This window comes from Dendropsophus ebraccatus, chromosome 3 (genome assembly GCF_027789765.1).
Source record: "Dendropsophus ebraccatus isolate aDenEbr1 chromosome 3, aDenEbr1.pat, whole genome shotgun sequence".
Taxonomy (NCBI): Eukaryota; Metazoa; Chordata; class Amphibia; order Anura; family Hylidae; genus Dendropsophus; species Dendropsophus ebraccatus.
In genome coordinates this window covers 39,093,366-39,102,745 of record NC_091456.1, presented here as the reverse complement: position 1 = coordinate 39,102,745, position 9,380 = coordinate 39,093,366, and the positions used below count along the sequence as shown (strand labels likewise).

The following is a 9,380-nucleotide window of genomic DNA, read 5'->3' as shown; positions in this document are numbered from 1 at the left end:
TGTGTGGACTATTACAGGCTAACACACAAAACTTATTTTTTGTACTGTAAAAATTTTATAAACTTAATGTATCAAATTTTTTTTTTGCAGTTTTCAAGATTGCTGCTTGTTGTCATTGAATGGAAGCTGTATGATAGACAGCCTATTCAGTGTGGTTAGAAAGGATGTGGGAGACTAGTGAGGTGAAGAAGCTGAGGAGGCACAAGCTGTATCCAGGTCATGTGACTGGGAGTGTTTATGGAAATTGTGGCTGATTTTACTATTAGTACCATAGTGGACACTAAGGGGGGATTTATGAACACCGCCGTACAAGTACGCCGACTTATATTAGGCCACACCCCCTTTCCCCCGGCAGGATTCACTAAGGGGCGCACGCCTCTTAGCTAATCTCGCCGGCCGGGCGACCGAACCTGCGCCCGACGTACTAAATCTACACCTGCTTCTAGCAATTGTAGATTAATATCATGATTTACGTCTGCGAGCAGGCGTAAATCATGATAAATGAGGTGCGGGTGGAGGCCACGCCTCCTCCCGCCTTATCAAGCTCCGCCAGCCCGCCCATCTGTCACGCTGGGCATACAGCAGGCGTACGCCAGGGAGAAGGGGCGAATCTGCACCTTCTCCCTGGTGTACGCCTCGGGCAGACGCTTCATAAATGTCCCCCTAAATGTATCCGGCAGGATCATGGGGAGAGACAGGGAGAGGCTGATACTATTTGATCCAGCACAATTCCCCTTCCTGTAATTTTAAGGGGTACTCTGGCATTCAAAAACTTTATACATAGTTCAGCAGTTATATAGTAAATAATGATGCTATTCTTACCTCACCGTGTGCCCCCCGTGTCCTCCTGTGGTCCCCTACTAAACCATCCTGCTTCCATTTGTCTCGGCAGTGACAGCCCGCTCAGCTAATCACTGACTGAGATGTTACAGTGCCGCAGCCAGTGATTGGCTGAGCAGGCTGTCACTGCCGAGACAAGTCCATCTCTGAAGAAGTGCTTCTTTATGATGCTCTTTGTAACTGATGCACAATATCAAAGATTTTAAACACTGGAGTACCCCTTTAAGTAGATTTCTTTTTCAGATAGAAAGTGATAGATACCAGTACTTATCAGCTGCTGTATGTCCTGCAGGAAGTATATTCTTTCCAGTCTGGAGAGCTAAGGAAGTTTTCTATGGGGATTTTCTGCAGTTCCTGTCATGGATAAAGGTGGCAGCAGAAAGCACTGGAGAGAATGCACGACTTCCTGTAGGACATGCAGCAGCTGATAAGTACTGGAAGACTTGACATTTTTTTATAGAAATAAATTACAAATCTCTGTCACTTTCTGACACCAGTTTATTTCAAAGAACTTTTTTAATAAACTACCCCTTTAAGAAGAGAGGAGGGCATTCCAGCTCGGGAAAGCCTCTTTGACGCTCTGTACCAGAGAATTAAAGCATTTTTCTACACTCTGAAAGCACAGACCAGTATATGAAAGGTACCAAGTGTCTCCCTGTCCTAACAGCATCTAACAGTGTCAGCAGTTTGGATCGTGAATTACAGCTGACGGATTCCCTTTAAGCTCCTAAAACGTACAGTCTGCGCTCATCAGAAGCAGACTCTGTTTTGGCCTCACTGGCTGTATACACTATAGCTAGAATGTTATGGCACCATGTTGGGGTGTTGTGGATGTATAAGGGCATATGTGATTGCCACCATATAGGGAATGCTGACTGGCACTTGGGGTATTAGGGATAACCCTGTATTATTGTGTCTGGCACTGTGTAAGGGGGGTTTATGACTGGCACCTGTATAAGAGTCAATGTGATATGATGTACATCTTACATTATGTTATTTTATTAGTTCTAGGCCACTGCTTCCTTTTCGAAAAGAGGTTCTGCAGCAGCTGAGTGTATTCTAAGGAGTGTTGCCAGGAGTTATTTCCGTTGCGCTGTTAGGTAGCAGCTGTGATGCCGCGCACAGTCGCTCTTTTCTCGACATACCTCCGCTTTGTGCATGAGAAGAATATTCTGTTACATATGTCAGCGTACAATGGATCCTTTGTAAATCTGTTTGTGCATGGAAAAGAAGCAAAGTTCCAATAGATTTTTTTTTTTTACTTGGGAACCGGTCTGTGGCACCAGATGTCGGACGGTCACGTCACACGTATTTTGTTGTGATATACAAACATAATATAGGTGTACATTTATGGGGTGTAATTCCCCCCCCCCCCCACACACAATACTGAATGCACCATTTTAATAGACTAAAATAATCATAGTCAGGTAACGGAAAGGGTTAAAACGAAACACGTGATTATGAAATAAAAAAAGTACAATGGGACTGGTGTGTGGAGCACATTGTTTGATGTATTTGAAGATGGTGAGGGCTTCTTGCGTCACTCGGGTGACTTTGATAAAGAAATAAACAGGGGGCGACTGTAGTGTTAATATTCCATCTGCAGAGCCGCGTTAAGAGAGGAGAAGCCCTGATTATTCAATCAATCTTATTAATATTCATTAGAGATGATAAATATTCATCGTCCTGTTTTAGACGACTTGTTTCTATGGCAACCCTCTACCCTCCACCCCCCCACCCTGCCCCAAACAAACACACACAGCTCTGTCACAGCACCTCAATCAGACACAGATGCACCCTGTGCTATTCCTGCGCCCGGCACGCTCGGCCATCCACCAGGCCTCAGTCCTGGGACTCTTGGCAGCCTTACTGACGGGTTTATCACATATACATTTGATATCACTTTATCCATACGGGTGACCTTTCGAAAAGAACACCTTGCTAGTGTACTGCTCCGTCCGGCCCTAAATTTCATGTAAAATCCTATCAAGGACACTGTCTGTCTGGGGGTGTGCAGCCTGCGTTCAGGTCATACAACATGCTCATCTGTGTATTATTTCACAGCCGGCACTGCAGTCTATAAAATTGATATATGTTTATGTGTCAGTGGTGGAAGTAACCATTCTGCTGATTGAAGCAGCAAATGAAGCATCACATTACCCATTGCACTTGGGCGGTGTGTATGACAGAGCAGGACCATTGTCACAATGTATAGAAAGCAGGGGGGGAAGATTTTACAGGAACGGCAGCTCCAAATCAGTTACCTATCGGCTAATAATAGAGCCATCCCTGCAGCGGGCACTGATGGAACAGACTGGTAAACTTGCAAATGCCAACATTTTTTTTTCCTCTTGCAAATCCAGTATACTAGAATGGAAAATATGTCTACCCATTGGGACTGACAGCAAAATAAAATCTGCTCTGCCTGTAGATTTTTTTACAAGGATCAAAGAGCGCTGTCACGAGATGTAAAAAATGATGCCCCGTAAGTGGCTGTGATGCACATGCCTAAATGGCTGCACATTTTACACTGATGGTATATCAAGCATAGATTATGATGTATCTGATGGATTACATGTCTGCGCAATCTGTTCTGTCTGACTCACATGCCCTGGACACAGCTGAAGGAAACAATAGGGAGGATCTGTAAACCAGGCCGGAATATAAGGGATTTCCTGAATTTTTTTTACATTTTTGATGATTTAGGTTTATATCACATTAGTGCCAGCCTGTTGTAAATTTGTACGTTTTTTTTAAGGCTGGGTTCAGATGCTGCATCTGAGTTGTATTCTGTTTAATTGCCTTAAAATTAAACAGGCGTGTAACACTGCAACAATTCTTAGGGGCCTATTCCACGGAGCGATATTCGGCCGAATCAGGCCGATTATCTCTCCGTGGAATAGAGACAACGATCAGCCGATGATGGTGTCAGCTGATCGTTTATTTAGGTTCAAACCTAAAATCATCGGGCACGGACAGCGCATCGCTGCGTGGAATAGCGATGCGCGGCGGGTGACTGACAATCTCACAAGCAACCATACATTAGTTAAGCATGTTGCAGGTCTTCTCCTGCGCTCCTTCTTCCTCTCGGTCCCGCGCACAGCAGCAGCTTTGGAGCGGTCTGTCTTAGCTGACAGACTGCTCAGCCAATCACTGGCCAGGACCGCTGCGGCCAGTGATTGGCTGAGAGGTCTGTCAGCTTAGACAGGCTGCTCCGAAGCTGCTGGTTTGCACGGGATCGGGAGAAGGAAGGAGCGCAGGAGAAGACCTGCAACATGTGTAGGTAATGTATCGTTTTTAAACAAGGTCTGCAAGGACATCGGTAACGATGTCCCTGCAGCCCTCGTTAAACGATTATCGGGACGTGGAATAAGCCCAGTAAACGAGCGCCAATCTAGCAGATCAGCGCTCGTTTACATTATTGACTGGACCCCCATCGGCCCGTGGAATAGGACCATTAGGTCATGTTTACAGATATGCATTTAGGCTATGTTCACACTACGTAAAACTACAGCGGGGTGGGACATAGCTTTATTTTTAATAGGATCCCGGCCGAAGCGTACACACATCGTATACGCTCCGGCCGGGATCCCATGCGGCGCCGGAAAAAACTGACAGGTCAGTTTTCTGTGTCCGGAATTCAGTGAATTCCGGCCGCAGAAAGACCTGTCAGTGCACACAGTGAAGCGAGCGGCTCCGGTCGCTTGCTTCACTGTGTGCTATGGGAATCTCTGATGCGGGCGCACGCTGATGCGCCCGCATCAGAGCTCCGCAGCTGGAAAGATCACCCGGGATTATCCGGGCTAAGACCAGCCGTTCCGTGACCCGGCCGGGGTCACGGAACGGCCGGTTGTTCACGTAGTGTGAACATAGCCTTAGAATGCGAGCCAAACACTGTAAAAACCACACCCCCATTTCTCCCCAATAGCCGCATTATGTGGCCGGGAATAACGGCAACATCACATGGCAATTGGGAGCGAAATGGGGACATTACAAACGCATATGTGGACAAGCAGGCTTAGGCCTTATTTATATGTCCGCAAAACTTGTCAGCAATTGCAGATCCACAATTACAGATAAATTTATATTCCATTGGTTTATATGTGCCTATTCACACATCTGCAAATAAAAGTCCCTGGGATCCGTACTTTTTGCAGATGGTGCAGACGTTGCGGTTCCCTCCGTAAGGTCCACCAAAAATAGCAGTTCTGGCAAGTGTCATCATTTAAACCATTCTTCCTTTTTTACTACTACTTTTTTAAGTACTTTCCACTTTTACGAATCCAAGCAAAATATGGATGATACTACCGATGCTCTACAGATACATTTTTGCTGATCAAAATATGATCCGCAAAAAATTACGGACATGTAAATGAGGCCTAAGAATAATCTGTGGGAAAAAATTGTCATTGCATTTACACAGCGTTGATGCGTACATCTGTTGTATATGTTTGCGCAAAGGGCTTTTACACTTCTTGGTATTTTATTAGAACTCCTAGAAAAAGTCAACTCTGCTTTGACTTTTGCAGCGCTAGGCGATTAATGAAGTTTGACAATTTAAAATTGCCGCAAACGTTTATGAATAAATCGCAACATTGTTGCGCAAACTAACTCCAGCCCAGCCAGACCCCAGTTAGAAACTTGTTTAGCTGTTTCATATTCTTCCATTCATAGTTAGCTATATATGAGGGACCTGTGCCATTTCTATAAATTTGGTGCTGCAGTTACATATGATGTATAAGCCAGGAAAACAATGTGGGAAGTCACTTCACTTCACAAACAGTGATGAATCCTCTGTGTGTTTTCTAAATCAATTAACTGCTAGTCCTGTTCTTCTAAGGCCCCGTTCCCACTGAGCAAAGGTAGCGTTCATTCTTCAGCGCGTACAGATCAGGAGCGCGCGCCTCCCATAGACTCCCATTATGAGCGGGAGGCTAACGGCATTCCGCGGCGGACAATTCCATCGCGGAATTCCGCTACCTTTGCTCAGTGGGAACGGGGCCTAAGACTGTAACTGTTGTTGCATACCAGATTCAGTAAATACATAGGGGAAAATTTATCAATGCTTTTACCAGAAAACCACTGTAAAAAAAAAAAAAAAAGTTGCCTTCAAATTTTTGTGCATAGCTCCAGTAAAGTTAAAAAAATTTGAGCAAATAAGAAATTGCTCAAAAATTTGCAATGGAGGGGAGGGGGAACTGCAGTGTTGAGCTGTGCATTGTAAGGCTATGTTCAGACTATGTATTAGACCAGCTGTTCCGTGACGTAACGGCTGTTCTCTGAAAAGATCATCCCGACCGATACTGCAGTACCGGCCGGATGATCTTTGCAGCCGCAGAATTCTGATGCGGGCGCATCTGTGTGAACCCCCACTGCCCCGGCCGCTCACTCCACTGTGTGCACTGACAGGGTTTTCCACGGCACCACAAGAGATCCCGGCTGGAGCGGATACTATGTGTATACGCTCCGGCCGGGATGCCATAGAAGACAAGGCAGCGTATCTTTTCATGAAAAGTCCGGCCGTTGTTGCCGATTGCAACAACGGACGTACGTTTACGTAAAGATACGTTGTATGAACATAGCCTCATACTGTACTGTTCTGTGTAAGCTGCTTATAATGAGCGTGGACTGTATTGTTTTTCAATGGAATTAAAGGGAACCCATCATCGTAAAAATGCTACCTTAGCTATTGGCATCATGTTATAGAGCAGAAGGAGCTGAGCGGATTGATATATAGCTTTATGGGAAAAGATTCAGTATAACTTGTAATTTATTGTTTGAGATGTCTGACCTTTCCATGCTAAGGAGTCTTAACACAGAATGAGCAGAGATTTCAATCAACAAGTTATAAGTTATAGTAAATCTGTTCCCATAAAGATATATATCAAACTACTCAGTTCTTTCTGCTGTATAACATGATGTTGATAGATTAGGTAGCATTGTCTTGGGGATTGGTTCCCTTTAAAGTGAATCTGTCAGCTGTAATTCATGTTCCAAAATGGTACCTTTCATGTAGGGCTGGGCGGTATACCGTGAAAATACCGATACCGTCTCTGGCGTCGGTTAACCGACCTCAACATTGCCAGGACGGTATGTGCGGTATTTTCACGCTTTCCCCGCCTGAGCCGTGAGCAGTGAATTAGTGTGCTCTCTGTGCAGGGAGGCCGACATGACAGAGCGCCCCCCTCCGCACCCAGCACGACAGAGCGCGACCCCCGACCCCGTGTGCCGTCTGTGCAGGGATGCCCATACTTCAGAGCCCGGCATGACAGCGCGCCTCCCCCCCATCTCCGTGCGCGGCATGACAGAGCGCACCCCCTCCTGCCCGACAGAGCGCGTCATGCTTCCCCACGCGGCCTGTCCCATCAGAGCGCGCTATGCCCTTCTCCATGCACCCGTCCCGGCCTGTCCAATCAGAGCCCCTCCCCACCCAGCACCTGTCCCATCAGAGCGCGGAGGGCGCGGAGAGCGGGAGTAGCCCAAGGGAGAGAACCTGTAGAAGATGGTACTGCAATCTAGAGCTGTCACTACCCCGCAGGAAGGAAGCAGCTGCCAGCCCCTGCAGATCCTCTTCTCCTTGTATGTGCCCAGTGCCCAGGTGCTGGAGCTGCTGTTTGCCCTCAGCCTGTCCCTGGTGTCTGCAGGAGCTGTAAGTGCCCAAATACTGTGCTGTGCCCCTATACTGTGCATATACTGCGCTGTGCCCCTATACTGTGCATATACTGCGCTGTGCCCCTATACTGTGCATATACTGCGCTGTGCCCCTATACTGTGCCCAAATACTGTGCTGTGCCCCTATACTGTGCCCAAATACTTTGCTGTGCCCCTATACTGTGCATATACTGTGCGCCGTGCCCCAATACTGTGCATATACTGTGCGCCGTGCCCCTATACTGTGCCCAAATACTGCTCTGTGCCCCTATACTGTGCATATACTGCGCTGTGCCCCAATACTGTGCATATACTGTGCGCCGTGCCCCTATACTGTGCCCAAATACTGCGCTGTGCCCCTATACTGTGCATATACTGCGCTGTGCCCCTATACTGTGCATATACTGTGTGCCGTGCCCCTATACTGTGCCCAAATACTGTGCTGTGCCCCTATACTGTGCCCAAATACTTTGCTGTGCCCCTATACTGTGCATATACTGTGCGCCGTGCCCCAATACTGTGCATATACTGTGCGCCGTGCCCCTATACTGTGCCCAAATACTGTGCTGTGCCCCTATACTGTGCCCAAATACTTTGCTGTGCCCCTATACTGTGCATATACTGTGCGCCGTGCCCCAATACTGTGCATATACTGTGCGCCGTGCCCCTATACTGTGCATATACTGTGCCCAAATACTGTGCTGTGCCCCTATACTGTGCCCAAATACTGTGCGCCGTGCCCCTATACTGTGCCCAAATACTGTGCGCCGTGCCCCTATACTGTGCATATACTGTGCGCCGTGCCCCTATACTGTGCATATACTGTGCGCTGTGCCCCTATACTGTGCGCCGTGCCCCTATACTGTGCATATACTGTGCGCTGTGCCCCTATACTGTGCATATACTGTGCGCCGTGCCCCTATACTGTGCGCTGTGCCCCTATACTGTGCGCCGTGCCCCAATACTGTGCATATACTGTGCGCCGTGCCCATATACTGTGCGCCGTGCCCCTATACTGTGCATACAGTATACTGTGCGCCGTGCCCCTATACTGTGCATACAGTATACTGTGCGCCGTGCCCCTATACTGTGCATATACTGTGCGCCGTGCCCCTATACTGTGCATATACTGTGCGCCGTGCCCCTATACTGTGCATACAGTATACTGTGCGCCGTGCCCCTATACTGTGCATATACTGTGCGCCGTGCCCCTATACTGTGCATATACTGTGCGCCGTGCCCCTATACTGTGCCTATACTGTGCGCCTTGCCCCTATACTGTGCCTATACTGTGCGCCGTGCCCCTATACTGTAATAACTAGTATGCACTAAATGGCTCTGCCTTGTGTTGCTGCTAAGTGAGTTATTATTTTTTTCACTTTTGTGAATCAAAATATTGCCACTTTGGTATGGCAAGTAGGTGTGGCTTGCAAAAGGGGTGTGGCTTACAAAGGGGCGTGTCAGAATTATCGTTCAAATATCGTTACCGCGGCTACGTGTGCGATAAACCGCGATATTGATTTTGGCCAATATCGCCCAGCCCTACTTTCATGTATCTGGCTGTGCTTCCATAACATTGAAAAATGCCTTTATTCTCTAGTGTAAGGAGTCAAAGAGGTGTTTCTAAGCTCCCAAAGTGCAGAAGGCTGCAAAGCCTCCACAATCCCCTCCCAGAACCTTTCTCTGCTAAATGCTGTACAAAACAGCTTAGGCAAGATGACTGTCCCATAATATTGTACTAAAAAATTAAAGACAAAACAGATAAGAGCAGAGAACGGCGGCAGCGGAGGAGCGTGCACCCTCATTCACTCACATCGGGACACAGCACGGCGGGATTCCGCGGTGGAGAATTCTGCTGTATTTGCTCAGTGTGAACATACCCTTACACT

General features: G+C 47.3%; 1 protein-coding gene across 9 annotated transcripts in view; it reads left to right on the top strand.

The window, feature by feature from the left end:
* The window catches only part of ZNF219 (zinc finger protein 219), a 70,301-nt gene that overhangs the window by 850 nt on the left and 60,071 nt on the right, over window positions 1–9,380 (top strand). For 4 of the 9 annotated variants that reach the window (XM_069961512.1, XM_069961510.1, XM_069961515.1 and 1 more), the window contains exon 2: window positions 91–216. The exons of 4 other annotated variants lie outside the window; for them this stretch is intronic. The gene's annotated coding sequence lies outside the window, so the exon portion shown is untranslated. The remainder of the gene's footprint in view (window positions 1–90; window positions 217–9,380) is intronic. One more of the 9 variants, XM_069961516.1, reaches the window with a different exon arrangement.